The sequence below is a fragment of the Mus caroli genome, unplaced genomic scaffold (genome assembly GCF_978045245.1).
Source record: "Mus caroli unplaced genomic scaffold, Mus_caroli_1 scaffold_1, whole genome shotgun sequence".
Taxonomy (NCBI): domain Eukaryota; kingdom Metazoa; phylum Chordata; class Mammalia; order Rodentia; family Muridae; genus Mus; species Mus caroli.
This window is the reverse complement of record NW_028227256.1, coordinates 187038636-187054377: the sequence shown is the minus strand read 5'-3', so window position 1 is coordinate 187054377 and position 15742 is coordinate 187038636. Positions and strand designations below refer to the sequence as shown.

The 15742-nt window shown below is 43.4% G+C and overlaps 1 protein-coding gene across 4 annotated transcripts in view; it reads left to right on the top strand.

The window, feature by feature from the left end:
* Nucleotides 1–15742, top strand: part of Kcnk2 (potassium two pore domain channel subfamily K member 2) — a 127987-nt gene that overhangs the window by 101058 nt on the left and 11187 nt on the right. The window lies entirely within an intron of this gene.

The window sequence follows — 15742 nt, the reverse complement described above, 5'->3', positions numbered from 1 at the left end:
CACAAATTTAGCAGAGGAAGTGGGGGGAGGGGAAGAAGGCACTGGGAAACTACCTTGGGCACCAGGAGCTGTGTATTTAATAAATTAAGTGATGCTGAGGCGAGAAATAATAGATAATTTAAACTTTGAAATATCTCCAGGTGGGTATGACCACAGCAAAGCAGCAGTGTGGACTCAGACACCCAAGGGATAATACTGAGACTCACACATCACTCAGCTAGAATGAGCAGATTGTGTTCAACAAATCCCAGCAATATATTGATATTTCAAAATATGGCTGAGCCATATTGGTAAACTATGAACATATATAGATAACTATATGTGAAGGTTTATGTCATTTAAAACGTTAAACCATATGCTGTTTGCACCAGAGAGTTGTTTTCATGGAATTAAGATGTTTGGAAGTAAAGAAAACTGTCATTTTGCCACAGCATGCATCACAGCATGAGTGTGTTGGGATAAGGACCCATCTGAAGCGCTTAAGGAGGAAGCGGCGGGTCGGAAGAATTATGACAGTGATCCAGAAGCAACACACATAACTCTAGTTGCTCTGCCTTTCTCAAGGAAGGCACTAACAAGCTCAAACACATTTATTTCTTGGAGACACTTGGATGTCTGAAAAGTGCTTTCTTTCTTTTCTCATTTTTTAAAGTTCCAATAGGAAGCAGATAGTGTTTAATGTTAAACATTAATAGGACTAATTATCTGCCATATTAACCCACGTACCCTCTTCTTTGAGATGTACATACTTCCATTTAGGAAATGAAAACTATTTCTACTACAGGGCATAATATAATATTACTGATACCCAAGGCAGGTATATTAACAATAAAAATGCCCACAACACTCAGAAAATAAAATCTGTCCTTGCTTAGGGACCAAATAGAGAAGAGTGAGTCATGATCTAGGCATTGCTTAATTACTTGCTGTTTACATCTGAGTGTGAAAGCTGTGAATAAGGATTTCAGGAGGAGAGTCAAGAGAAGAAAGCATAGGAGCTGGGGCTGCTCAGTGGATAAGCTTGGTGAACAAGCATGAGGACCAGAGTTCGAATCCCCAGACCCACATAAATGTGGCGCAGACATGGCGACCCTCTGTGATCCCACCACTGTGAAGGCAGAGAACAGGGATCCTCAGAGTGAGCAGGCTGGCTAGCTAGACCAGCTGGAGTCAGCAGAAACTCAGCCTCATTAAACACAGTGCATGATGATACATCTGGTGCCAACTTCTGGCCTCCATACTCACGTGCACACATGTGCACCTGCAAATGTGTCTCTACAGACGTGTGAACATGCATATACACACACGCATGCACATACTACATACATACTCAACAAAAGTCAATTCATAAAAAATAAAAAGCAAATACTACTAACATGAGACCCTGGCTAACCCCGAAGGCAGCCGTGCATGCTTAATGCCTAAGTGGCTTTATTTTCTTTGACTACACAGTGAATTATTGTGATTCTTTAAAAATTTGTGTGACTTCTGAAGATCATGTGGGATTTGAACCCCACAGAGCTGAGAGTTAGAAGTAGGAGGATACATACCTTGGAGTCTCCATTTTCTTATAAAATTGGGGCGATAGTACTTCCTTAATGGCTTACGAAGCATGCTGTAAGTAGATTGGGCTGTAGCCGGATGCTGCCTTAAGGGTTTGTTCCATTTCCTCCGTGGTTCTGAAGATTATTGGGATCAAATTTTTATGGTGTGGAGAGTTGGCTCAAGATTACTTGCTGCTCCTGCAGAAGGTCTGGGTTTGGCTTCTAGCACCCACATCAGACAACTCACGATAGCTTAGAACTCTAGGTCCAGGGGATCCAACAGCCTTGTCTGGCCTCCACTAGAAGCCTACAACACACACACATACACACACACTTACACATGCATCCACACATGCATGCACACATACAACACAGGCACACATGTACACACACACATGCACACATGTATCCACACATGCAATAAAAGCCAAATCTTGAAAATTTTCATAAAGTTCTATGGCTGCCATCTATGTAGCACCACACACAGTTCTGTGCACAGCTCCAATCCCGTCTTTTTGTGTTCTTAGGACCTGTGCTTAACACGCCAACAGTTTATGTGGCTGAAATCATATGCAATCACAAAGTATAAACAAGAAAACACTGGTCTCATATATACTGGCAGAACTCCATCACAAAATCAAAGTCTAGAATATCTTCACGGGGGAAAGGAGATAACATTTCAAGTATGTTAGACACTATGTGAATATAATACTAGCTTTTACATTGTAGTCTTTAACTGTAGCCTGTAAGTTATTTTCTGCATTATTTTCTTGGATTAAATCCACAGTGTTTTCTGGGTCGTGCTGTCTCAACAGAGGTAGAATCCATATGAACTCTTCCCTTTGCTGAAGCAAATGACAGTGTCTTAATTTTCATCTTAAATAAAAATATTGCAGATTAGTCTTTTCCTGTCTTTCTTTGAGATGTTAGGTCAGACACTGTTGATAAGTGTCTTTCCCCCAGCTGCTTCCCGCATCTCAGACTGCTGCCTGCCAATAGAAATCCAGAATGATTCATCCTCTTGGTTCCTACGAAGCACAACAGGCTGTTGATGGCTTCTGCCTTCAGACAGTTTATAAGCAATCTCATTTGCTTAGAGATTATGTTATAGGGATTTGGGACACCAGGATGCCATGATGTCGTCTATCCTGCGTAACTGTTTAGAAACCATAATCTCCAAGGCTTCACACTCAGAAGGGTGCCACTATTAACTTACCTTTCAAGATGATGTCTGAACTCTCTCATCAAATCCCAAAGTAGTGTGCTTTCTTGTTTTCAGAGCTGACACCAAGCGCATTTCACACACACACACACACACACACACACACTCATATACATACACACATAACCGTGTGTGTGTGTGTGTGTGTGTGTGTGTGTGTGTGTGTGTGTGAAATGCTCATATACATACACACATAGCCTTGTGTGTGTGTGTGGCTGTGTGTAAGATATCTGATATCCTCCTTAATCCCTCTCCACCTTACTTGGGGGACAGTGTCTCTCAGTAATTCTGGAGCTCACTTATCTGGGCAGGCTAGCTGGCCAACAAGTCCCACAAGTCCCACAAGTCTCTGTTTCTAGCTCTCCGGTACGTGTTTTGGTCAGGCACCACCACTCTTGGCTTTTTATGTGAGCGCTGGAATCCAACACAGGACATTATGCTTGTGCAGCAAACACTTCTCTCACTGATCCTTCATCCCAAATGCCTCAAGGGGAGGATTCTTTTTTCCAAATGAGTGTGTATGGTTGTTTGAGGCCAAGAGTAGAAGTCACTCTGTAGTTTAGCTGAAGTTATATGCTTATCTTTTCTTAACCAAAGTGTGATGGTCTGTCCAGTGCCTTCCTAACTATAGTGAGAAAGTTTAGCTCCTCCTAGGTCACATTTGATTTGATTTGTTTTGATTTGAGCCAATTAATGATTGTGTGTGCAGGCATGTGTGCACACCAGGAGCATGCACACGCAATCTTATAGCTCAGAGAAAAGAGACACCTCTTCTTTCTTTAGTAAAAGTGGCAGACATTGGTACCATTGTCAGTGAGGTGTTTTTAAGTGCCTTCTCCTCCCAGAGACACTTGAGGGTCACATCTGCTTCCCTTGTGGCTAGTGAGTCATAGAAGTAGATCTGGCTAGCTACTATAAGCAGAACTGATGGGAGCAAATTGGATGAGTTAATTGGTCCTGTAGCCTCCTGAGCTCTCACTTATCCTTGGTACAGTCACCCCAGGGGGAAAGAGGCTGTGTCAACCGGGTCCCCAGTCCCCATGTGACCACTGGGAACAGAGTCTCTGCTGGGTGTCAGAAAGAGCCAGAAATGAACCTTTGCGGCTGATTTGGGATGATTCGTGACCAGTCTAGAAGACTTCTAGTTGTCATTGCTCTAGCTCAAGAAAAGAGCTAGAATAGCAACCACAATTTGCAATATTGCCATACTCATATCTGTGTTTTGTCTTGGCTTCCAACCCTCTGGCAAGTTTGGGTACAGTTCTTTTTTTTTTAATATTTTTTTATTACATATTTTCCTTAGTTACATTTCCAATGCTATCACAAAAGTCCCCCATACCCTCCCCCCTATTCCCCTACCCACCCATTCCCACTTTTTGGCCCTGGAGTTCCCCTGTACGGGGCATATAAAGTTTGCGTGTCCAATGGGCCTCTCTTTCCAGTGATGGTTGACTAGGCCATCTTTTGATACATATGCAGCTAGAGTCAAGAACTCTGGGGTACTGGTTAGTTCATATTGTTGTTCCACCTATAGAGTTGCAGACCCCTTTAGCTCCTTGGGTACTTTCTCTAGCTCCTCCATTGGGAGCCCTGTGATCCATCCAATAGCTGACTGTGAGCATCCACTTCTGTGTTTGCTAGGCCCCAGCATAGTCTCACAAGAGACAGCTATATCTGGGTCCTTTCAGCAAACTCTTGCTAGTGTATGCAATGGTGTCATCGTTTGTAGGCTAATTATGGGGTGGATCCCTGGATATGACAGTCTCTAGATGGTCCATCCTTTCGTCTCAGCTCCAAACTTTTTCTCTGTAACCCTTAAGGTTCACTACTGAGAGTGACTGAGGTAGGAGGGTTGCCCAGAGTGAATTTGGGTTTAGGGGCAGTTAAGGCTACATAGTGAATTCCAGGACAGCCTGGGCTGCTGAGTGAGACCTTGTCAAAAAAGAAAAAAAAAAAAAAGACACAACCCAAACAAAACAAAAGCCCACAGATGGTTTTATTAAAATAGAAGCATCAAGATAAAAATTGAATTAAAGTAGAGCGAATCGCTCAGGCCGTTAAGTTGGATTATGAGCACAGAATAGGGCTCTGTTCCTGCCGCCTCGCATCTGTGGCTCTGGCTTCTCGTTCTGGACAGGTTCCTGGGATCTTGAATCTACTCTACTCGTAAATGTCCTCTGTGCACTGAAGACCTCACTTCTCGATACCTTTGGGAATCTGAGATCATCAGATGGTTCCTAAGGGCTCATGTTGTGCTTAGCATTTGACCAGGTCAAGAGAGGACCTGATAGAACATTGCCCTTGAAGAGAGCATTACAGGGGGAAGAGATCTGTACGATCTGCTGATGAACACCCCGGAGTAGACCCTGCATTAGGAATAAAAGAGGAGACTGATGCCGACAAGCTCACAGACACAGGGGACAGAATGATAAGGGATACTCCTCTGCGTTGAAAAGTCTCCTCTCTCCCTCCTATGAAATACCACATATGATTACATCAGCTTTAAACATGAAGAACATTCTCTACAAGATTGTTTGTTTTAAATGTATTCTTTCACAAGTTCATTACAACTCCCTCTTCTTCCCGAAAAGTCCCCTCCTAGGTTCATGTCTCCTTCGCGTGTGGCTTTCGATATTTAACTGTGCTGTTTGCTTTAGTATGCATGGAATTTCATTTTCTTGAGCAAGGCAACCTGTCTCCCGCTACACCACTGAGGAATAGATAGATGCCTCTTCTCTTAGCAGCTATCAACTGCTTATGGCTCCTCATGGATGGGTGGGGAGAGGAGCTTATGGGGCCCTCTCTGCTTTTGATGGAATGTTGATAGGCCCAGTCTTACATACACCACATGGACACCCACTGCTGCTATGAGGTCATGGGTAGAAGATCCGGATCATGAGCAGAAGACATCATTTCATGGCATCTCTCCCCTACCATTCCTGTCCCTACTCAAAGGCATCTTTCCTCTGCCCAGTGGCCTCTCTTTAGCTTCCTGGACTCTGCAGGTACCTCCAGACAAACACAGAAATCTAAAAATTCTAGGCTAAGAGTTACACATGCTGCAAGGACATGTGACGCTTATCTTTTGGAGCCTCAGTAACATCACTCCGTACTATCCGGGTCCACCCATTTGCCTGGAAATTCATAATTTCATTTTCCTTTATCCCTAAATAAAACTCCACTGTATGCATGTTCTTCAATTTTATTATCCATTCCATCAGTTGATGGATGTCTGGGCTGACTCCATTCCCCAGCTATTGTGAAGACAGTAGCAGGTACATATTGCTGTGGCAGTATTACCATATCCATAGGGCATTTGATCAAGAGTGGATTGTATGATAGTCCCGTTTTTAGCTTTTTAAAGAAATGTCTCCCCTGACTTCCAGAGGAGCTGTACCAACGTACATACCTACAGTCAGTGTGGAAGGACTCCTTCCCTGCCATGCTTGGCAGCCAGCATTTGATGCCATTTGTTTTCTGGATTACAGTTATTTTGACTGGGATGAGATTGGACCTCAAATGACCTTAGTGTCAGGGGCCCAGGATATAATGTCTCAGATATAATAATTATTTATAAACACTAGGCTGCGTTTACTTATTTTTTTTTCCTGCAGTTCATTTGTTTCTGACTAGACATGTCGCAAGGAGGCAGAAGAGGATTGGGTTCATATGTCTGTATCCTTTGCCTCTGACCTGTCTTGAGTGTGTTCTGGTTGTCACCACGTGTTACCTATGAATACCGTTGTAGTCTTGTGTCTACTGGAGGGCTCGGTTATGTCTATACCACAAAACAATCACATGCCTGTGGGGGGCCTCCTGGAGAAACTGTTAGTTTGATGGGGTGCTTGGTCTACAGGGATGTGGACTCCAATGCCCTCTTCTGTTCTCTCTCTCTGGGGGTTTTTGTTTTCTGTCATGCGAATTACACGTGCATCTTTCAGACGCATCCGACAGAAAAGATAACGGTTTAGTGAAGGAGGAACTTGGGAATAACTCAAGCATCCCAGAGCTCTATTTAAAGCCCCGAATATCTCAGACGCAGACACAGGTAAAATGCCCATCAAATCCACCCACTCTAAGCAGTGGTGTGTTGCAGGAGAGAATGACGCTGGGTTTATTCTCATCAATCTAGGATGAGTAGCAATGATGTCTGCACAGTCTTGGAGAGACAGTGCCCACAAAGTCCTGGAGAAAGAGGTGGATGTGATGTTGCCCCTCTTGCTTTCCTTAACTTTCCAGAGCGTTCCTTGCTCCCTAAGCACTCTCTGCAATACAGGCTTCTTAAAATAACCATAGTGAGGTATAACAGAGACTTCTTGCTACACGGCTCTGTGCAACATTGGGCACAAAAGCAGGTCAAGTTGTGTTGTCTGAGATGTAGCGTGACGGTGTGAACACCAAATGTCTGCTGAGCCTGGCAGTGTGGGCGGGGAGCTCCTGCTCCCTTTCTGCCTTGACAGAATCCTTCCTTTTCATACAGTGTGTGTGGGCGGCGGCGGCGGACAGCTCTGGTCTCCAAGGGCAAGCTACGGCCCTTGATTGTCGGCCCAGCTGCCTTGCAGATACTGGGAGACACAGCTTCAGAGCTCTCTGGCTTTTTTGTTTCTGCCTACAATCAAGGTCACTGTTCTCTGAGTGTTCAAGCCCACAGAGGAGCAGCCGGGACGTGGAATCATTGCTGTATACCTGGCTCAGGTGTGTGCAATCCCACTCAAGGATGGTGGGATGCTGGTCCTTCCTGCACGCCCCTCACCCATGGCCTCTTCTGTTATCCTCTGCCTTCTCTTCCCATGTCTCCAGCAAGGTAATGAGAATACAGCCCCACTCTTGTCAGACAGAGTGGTCCCGGCAGCAGGCAGTATTTCTGAGGACTCATCTCCCCGGTGCTATATTTGGCTGTGAACGGCAGCTGGGAGCGCTTGCACAGTGTACAGGAACACCCTGCCTTATTAGACCCTCTCTGCTGACTTCCCTCATTAAAACAGGGCTGGAGACACTGCTGGTTTTGGAAAGTGCATATCCACTTTTACTATTCATTTGTATTCCCGATTGTCTCGAAAAGCCTTCTACTTGTTCATAAAAAGACAAAAGTGTGAGGGACCGCCATCCCAATTCAAGATCGTGACAGGACATCTCTGGGCCAGTGCCTCAGGACATAACCACAACATACAATGATATTTATATTACATATCAACATATATGGCATAATATAATATAGATTATATATGTAAAATCACTATGTGTAATAATATAAAGTAAGTTGTACATAATTGCTTAATAATGCATATTTCATTAACATAGAATTATATTTAATACTATTTTGTATCTTATAGTACATAGGTTACATATTACTCTATATAATAAGCATAAGCTATATTAAATTTATATGCCCGATAGTAGTAAAAACAATGTACAAGGTACAAACACAAATCATCCATGTACAAAGACAATTCTAAACACTATAATCACAACTGTTTAATGACTAAAGTTCACTTTATGTCTATGTATTAATAGCCTGTGTACCTTATTAGTTTGTTTACAGTACTTAGGGTTTCCCCCCTGTATATAGCTGTGTACTGTATGTGTACAGTGCCTACAGAGGCCAAAAGAGGGCACCAGACCCCCTGGAATGACTGCCTCTGAGCCTCTCCATGGGTTCTGGGAATGGAACCTGGGTCCTCTGAAAGAGCAGTCAGTGCTTTGAGCCTGTGGGCCATCATCGTCAGTCCCTGGAAAGTTTACTTTTAAGAGAAATTTCCTGAAGCAATTTCTCCTTTGAAAAAGAAGTTGGAAAGACGCTTCTTCCTGGGTCTTACGGACATTTTCTTCAGCATGCCACTTTCCTCAGCGTGCCACTGTGCAGTTAGAACTCAGCAGATTTCTGCACCAGAGGGGCATTGCTTTGCAGATGACTGCATTAGCATCTGCAAGCAGCAGCAAGAGAGCGGCAGAGTGGGTGGAGTCCCCTCTTCCCTCACCCCTCACCCTGCACCCCTCACCCTGAACCCCATCCACCTCCCCCATACCCTATCCTGCGTTTCACACTCTTAGGTGTCCCAGCTGTGCCTCTGCAGTTGGCATCTGCACTATTCTGGTAACGTGCTTGATCAGAGACTAGTTTAGCCAGGAAAGCAGAAATTACTTTTCCTGTGACTTCTATAGAGAAAAACAAACAAAACAAAAACAAAACCAGCAATAATAAAAACAAACAAAACCCATATCTACTTTGCCTGGGGCAGTTTCCAACATGCTGATGAATGGTGAACACAGCCTCCACCTGACATGACGGCTTTCAGATGTAAAACAATCCCGAATACTGCCTACCTTGGTTCCAGACATTGGTAGATGTATGAGTTACTTCTTGTTGCTATAATAATCTCAGGAGCTGAGATGCAGTGCTTCGTTAGAATATCATACATGGAGGGGAAATTGTATAGGGTGTAAGGAGGATGAAGGGATGGCTGCACGAGCGAGCGTGTGACTAAGAAAGTAACAGGGTAGTCACAGTGTCAGGTAGCATGGTAAGGAGGCATGATAGGGTTGTGAGAGATTTAGCCCAGGATGTCAGCATCCAAGGGAGTGCTGACCCAAGCAAAGGTCACGATGCAGGGGATGCTGAGGGATCCTGGGGAGGCTGTGTACTCCTCCAGTCATTCCCACTGAGGGGAACACACTACCGATAAAGCAGTCACCATCACCTCAGCTTAGCAGCACTCCCATGAGACCCAGTGTCTTGCTCTCTTAACACCCAGTGATGTTCCAACGCTTGAGAAATACCACCTAACATCCACCTGGTCACTCATGACAAATCCTCCATTCTTCCTCACCCCCTTAGCTCCTATGTCACAGATTCTCCTGAAGCCATGACCACAGCACATCAAAGTTCCTGTCTCACACCGTGTCCCCATACCATCGCTTAGGTCCCTGAGCCCCAGCACCACTGCAGTCCATCTGATCCATCGCTCCAGCACCCTGACAACATTAGCCGGCTTTGCTCTGTAACTCGAATAAATCCACTTCTCTTCCCTGGTAATTTCCAGGTTTTTACTGTGAAATGTTACCGGCAAAAAGAGGATTGGCCGTTTGCCTCTACACACTTATCTGCATACTAATAAGCATATCACTGTATCCCTGTTCTAAAAGGAAAGATATTTAAAAATACATGCAAATAAAATAAATATTAAAAGATGGTCATGAGCTAGGTTTTACATAACTAAATGGTACTTTTTCATAACACAGAAACTTTGTTATTCTTGAAATAAATGTTAAAAATGGCGGCGGTGAGCTAGTTTTTCACATATTTTAATGGTACTTTTTCATTATACAGAAACTTTGTTGTTCTTGGTAAAAAAAATGGTAATAAGAGCATGTGTGTGTGTGTGTGTGTATACATATATGGCTGTGTATGTCTGTGTATATGTATACATATATGGCTGTTTATTTAGATTCTTAACTTAATGCCTGTCATGTGGGAAAACAGAGACTTCCATAGATACATAGATTCTACTGAAGAAAGAGCACCTTTGATTTCATCTCCTAACATCATGCTGAGTTTTTAGCGTCTTTGCACTAACTGTGCAAACAGGGCTGGAAAATACCTGTGTCCATTGATGTCATGCTGTGGCTTTTAGAGTTGGTTCTGTTCAAATTTATTGAAAACCTTCCTTTGAGAGATTTTTAGTCTAAAACTCTTCTTCTAAGTATTCTAATGATGATTTCATAAGTTCATCCTGTTTGTTGGGACATTTATAATAGTCCCTTTCCAACCATAGAGACACACACATACACATTTATACACAGGCACACAGAGACACAGATATACACACAGATACAGACACGCACAGAGAAACAAACAAACAGACAAACACAGAGACACAGAAACAAACACACATACACAGATACATAGATACACAAATATAGACATATATCTATATGTACAAATATCTGTACACAAAGGTAATGGATATTTTACACATGGATACATAGTACTTCCTCATGTTTGTTTTTGATTATCAATCATCTATCCACCATATATGAACCTACCTACTTACCTACCTAACATCTGTCTGTTATGTACCTATCATGTGTCTAGCCATTGATCTGCCTGTCTATCTCAGAAGCTATGGGTTGACATTAATATCTCCAAGTCCAATCTAATACAAGAGATTCCCGTGTTTTCACCTTGACTCAAGGCGACTGTTGCTGCGATGAAACACCATGACCAAAGCAACTTGGGGAGCAAAGGACACCTTTGGCTTACACTTCCCTATCGCTGTTCATCATCATCAAAGGAAGTGAGGACAGGAAGTCAAGCAGAGCAGGAACCTGGAGGCAGGAGCTGATGCAGAGGCCATGGAGGGGTGCTGCTTGCTCTTCATTGATTGATTAGCCTGCTTTTCTAGAGAACCCAGAACCACCAGCTCAGGTGTGACACCACCCACAATGGGATAGACCTGCCCTCATCAATCACCAATTAAGAAAATTCCCTTACAGGCTGCCTAAGTATGGACGCATTTACTTAATTGAGGTTCCCTCCTTCCAGATTATTTTAGCTTTTGTCAAGTTGACATAAAACTAGCCAGCACATGTCTTTCAATATCTCTACCTTGTTTCTTGTCTAGGGTAAAGTACCCAAGTTCTGTAGGTCTCAGCTTCTGACTGCATCAGCCTCCTTATATGCAGCCCATATTGAATTGTCCTCGGTGCCACCTCCTCACAGGTGCCACACACTGCTTCATCTCCAGTCCTTTCTGCTGGCTCCTTCTGTGATTGTCCTCCTTGGGTAGCTCAGACTGAAACCCAGCACTGGGCAGCCTCTTGGGTAGATGCTCCCCTCATGCAGTGGCGCCAAAGGAACCTCTTCAAACCCAGGGCAATGACATTTACCCGAGTCTCTTTCACTTACCTGTTAGAGCCACACTGTGTAGGGAGGGAAGAAAAAGAGAAAAGGAAGAGAAATATGTTTAGCAGATTGCTTCCATATCCTTGTGGCGAACATATAACACTCTTTAAAGAGCAGGGATAATAAATTGTTATTAAGTCTAGGTTTTCTTAATATGTCTTGAGAAGGCATTATGTTCAATTTCATTCACATTTGAATGGATTTATTTCAGGATGAAAGAAAGCCTCTAAGTTTGAATCGTCTCCCTCACTGGGTCATTACGTTTGACTTGGCCTTTTCTACAATCCCTTAAGAACATTGACAATGAGGGGACCCTGCCTCTGACCCCTCATCATCCCTTCCGCCAGCTCACCACAATGCTGACACAGCTTCAGCACTGACTCCCAGTTGGGCAAATAACTAATTTCCATCGTGTAACTGTGCAGACTTTTATAAACAGCACACCATTGATTTCAACCATTTTTAATATCTCTATATCCAAATGTGTACAGTGTAGTAAGATGTTATGTAAGTGTGACAGGCTCCCTAAAACAGGCTGCTACAGAAACCCCAATGCTAGAGCATCTGGGAGAATTTCCAAGGTATTCAGTATTAAAAACCCAAACCCATGCTATCATTCTCAACCTTTGTGCACGGTGCTCCCATGTTTGCTGTTGCGGTGTTCAAGAATTACTAACTACGAAGGGCAGTTTAGGTTAAGGATACTTTGTGAGTGTTACATAAACCCTCCCGAAGCAGTGGGGGCAGGATTGCATACCACTCTGTCAGGATAATGTGACGCTTAAGTATTCCTTTTAGGTTAGGGAGGGCTTTTTTAACCTGGTTGGTAGAGAGACAGTTTAAATTGCTCTTTTTAACAATGCCGTTCAGCAATAAAATGAAATGTCAATACTTCAGAAAATGAATAAAGCTAATTGTTAGGAATTACATCTTGGCAGTTTCTGAAAATGGAACGCAAAGTAGGCTTCCGATTATTTTTACACAGTGAACCAGAGGGATGTTTTCAACCCAGCTGGCTGCTTTTAATACTTAACTTTCCTCGATGCATTAAGGTCTGGGGACAGCTGAGTGCCGAGAAAAGTACATTGTTTTATGATCTCACCATCTAAAGGGACAGGAGGAATTCTGGGAAGGCCTGGGGAACTCATTCCTGATAATGAACAAAGTTTCCTTCATGTTCGTCAGCAAATCCTAAGTGTTGGGCTTGAGAACTCTTCTAAGAGAAGCAGCTTTGTGTTGCGTTATCACATCTGTACCAGCATCAAGGGCTAAAGCCACAGAAACAGGGCGAATGCCTAGAAGCATTGCCCAGTATTGAAATAGGTGCTGGTACCTGAATAGACTTGAGAATCACAGGGAGAAACTGCTCATCCATGGATGGTCCAGGAGAGGGACTGTCTGACCTGATGTGCTGGTTGCTGCTCAGAAATATCATTTGAGAAGCAAAAGCAAAACCAGTTAGGATAAAATTTAGGGAATGCAGAGAACACTATGTAGGGAAAAGATGTCTGGGGTGAATGTTAGAAGACTGGGGGGGAAATAAAAGAAAGAAGGGGAATGAGGAAGGAGAGGAGGTGAAAAGGCAGGATGCAGAGAGCGCACAGAGGGATGGAGGGAAGGACATGGCCTTGGACATGGAATGAGCGCAGGAAGGCTCATCTTTAGGAGAGGGCCAGTTTGGAATATTGGCAATTTTGGATTTCCCTCCTCGTGGAACCCAAAAGATGGTAGAATCTAAAAGGTGGCAGATGGTTGGGGAAGTGTGGTATGAGGCTGGGACACTGAAGCAGAGAACTCTGTGGGGGAAGCACAGAGGATGTGCTGACATGGTTAAAGTGGGGATAAAGTTTGGGCATGTTCTGAGGTTGAGTGGACAAAATGAAAGTACCCACTGCTAATATAATATGAAGTTGGCTCTGAATCACTCAATTGTTATATAGTCAAGGTAAGTGTACACTTTTGGGGGGACTATTCTAAATTTGATGAATTTCCCAAGTTAATATAGAAGAACTAGACAGCAAGGCTAAAATGGAGTGATGTCTAGTTTCTTGGTGACTGTTGCTAAATCGTGTTAAAAACAGGACTCATGAGCCAGCACTACTTAATGCTGGAGAGTTTATGTGATGCCACCTGGGCCGAGGTCCAACAGTGTGATGCTGGCAGGCCATGCTTGTCAGAAGACCATGACTGTTGCTTTGTAGGGTAGGTATTTTCTATTAAATTTACCCTGGAAAAGGTTATCTTACTAAATATGAGGGGTATGGCTATGTCAGGGCAATTGCTTCCTAAGCACGTCCCTGCCCAGCAATGGAGAAGCAGAAGGAAGGGAAAGTCAAAGGCCGGGGTGGGGACTTTTCCTTTTCCTAGACACATGGTTATACAGTTAGACGAGAAAGCATAGACCCACCACCACGTCTCAGAAACAGACTCAACTTTGTACCTCTCAAAGATGGACTCTCAGACACAGATTCTGTACTCTTGGGGACTAGGCAGATGGCACTTTGAAGAGTTTATTTAGAAGAAAATAATCTCTTTATACAAGCACTTAAAAAGATCACACTTCTCAGAAGTTTAATTTGAAAATCATTTCCAAGACTGGAAAGTTCCGTGAAACTGTGCTGGGCTTCCTGCCTCCCAATGCAGACTGACGAGCCTTTGAGAAGTGGGCCCATTTAGACAGCCACAAAAGTCTGGCCAAGGAACTTTGTCACTGCATGGCGTGGAAGGACAATAAATTGCATGTTAGTAAGCTTAGCTGAGCTACAGTTCAAAAATCTGGACTCAAACAGATTCAGTTATTTTTTTATTTACTTTATAATATTAAAAATTAAAGATCCCACCAAGCCATATTTGTGTGCATTAATATCCAGGTTGGATAGATTCTCAGGGACAATGACGTCTACTTCTGAAGCTTAAGACTGTACTGAGCAAATGAAGCTTAAGACTGTACTGAGCATCCCAGAACCCTGCTTCCAGGCTTTGTTCGCTGCTGGCTCTGCAGTATATTTTATCCGACAGATGCTGTCACCGAGGGATGATAGGAGAGAACGAAACACTACACCATAATGTCTAGGCCTTCCAAAGAGCAACACAAATCCCAACACTTAGTGTATTAATAGGTGCCCAATGGTTAGAATCCAGTTACCATGCCATATACATAGGATACGTTTGCTTATATGCATTCATTATTATATATGGTAATATTTAGTTATGAAACAATTTTACCGAACGCTTAACCCCATCATGGTAGTAGAAAATAGTTTCTACAGGCGACAGACCTCTCAAAACACAGTTGCATCTTACAGGTTTTACTGCTACTGTGTTTACAATATGACATCTTACACATTTAGGTTTTTTTCTCTTTGCAGGAAACTCTTGATCAGAATATGATTCTGTACTGGCTTTTTATCACAGGACATGAACATTTTTGAAACTGTTAAAATTGGTTCTGATGCTTAGGTTGCATTGAAAGAATAGGACCCCGGGTTACTAGGTTGCCTTGCCTTTGGGCTGTGCTAGTGTACACGGGCTCAGAATGCAAATGTCAACCTTAGGATGGAGGGCCTGGTGTTCCCACAGGGGGATGACTGTGTTGGGTGGCAGTTGGCAGCGTCTCACTAGTTCAGCGATGGTCATATTTCTGGCACATCTCCATCAAGGTGAGGAATGAGTGCAGTTCTCTGAGTTACTGTTTTCTGAAGCACAATTGTAGATGTTGCCTTATAAAGTGTTTGGGGGGACAGAAGGCTGCAGATTAGGCTCTCACAGAGACTGCCTCATCTGTGATGGGAACCAGTGGAGTGATAAATACTCACATGAACACTGGCAATCGTCCTTTAAGATTTCTAAATTGTAAACATCCCAAAGAGCTGTCCTTCTTTGAGCAGTCCGTCAGTTTAGGAAAGTTACCCCCCCACCCCGAATGATAAAACTACTGCAAGTGCTTGTTTTAAAATACATTGTTGCAGTTCGAAGGGTCTTGCTCTCCTTGTTTGGGATAACAGAAAGAACCAGAAGTCATAAGCTCTGGACCACTGCTGCAGAGGCAAGCCGCCCAGGACTATGTGAGCATTA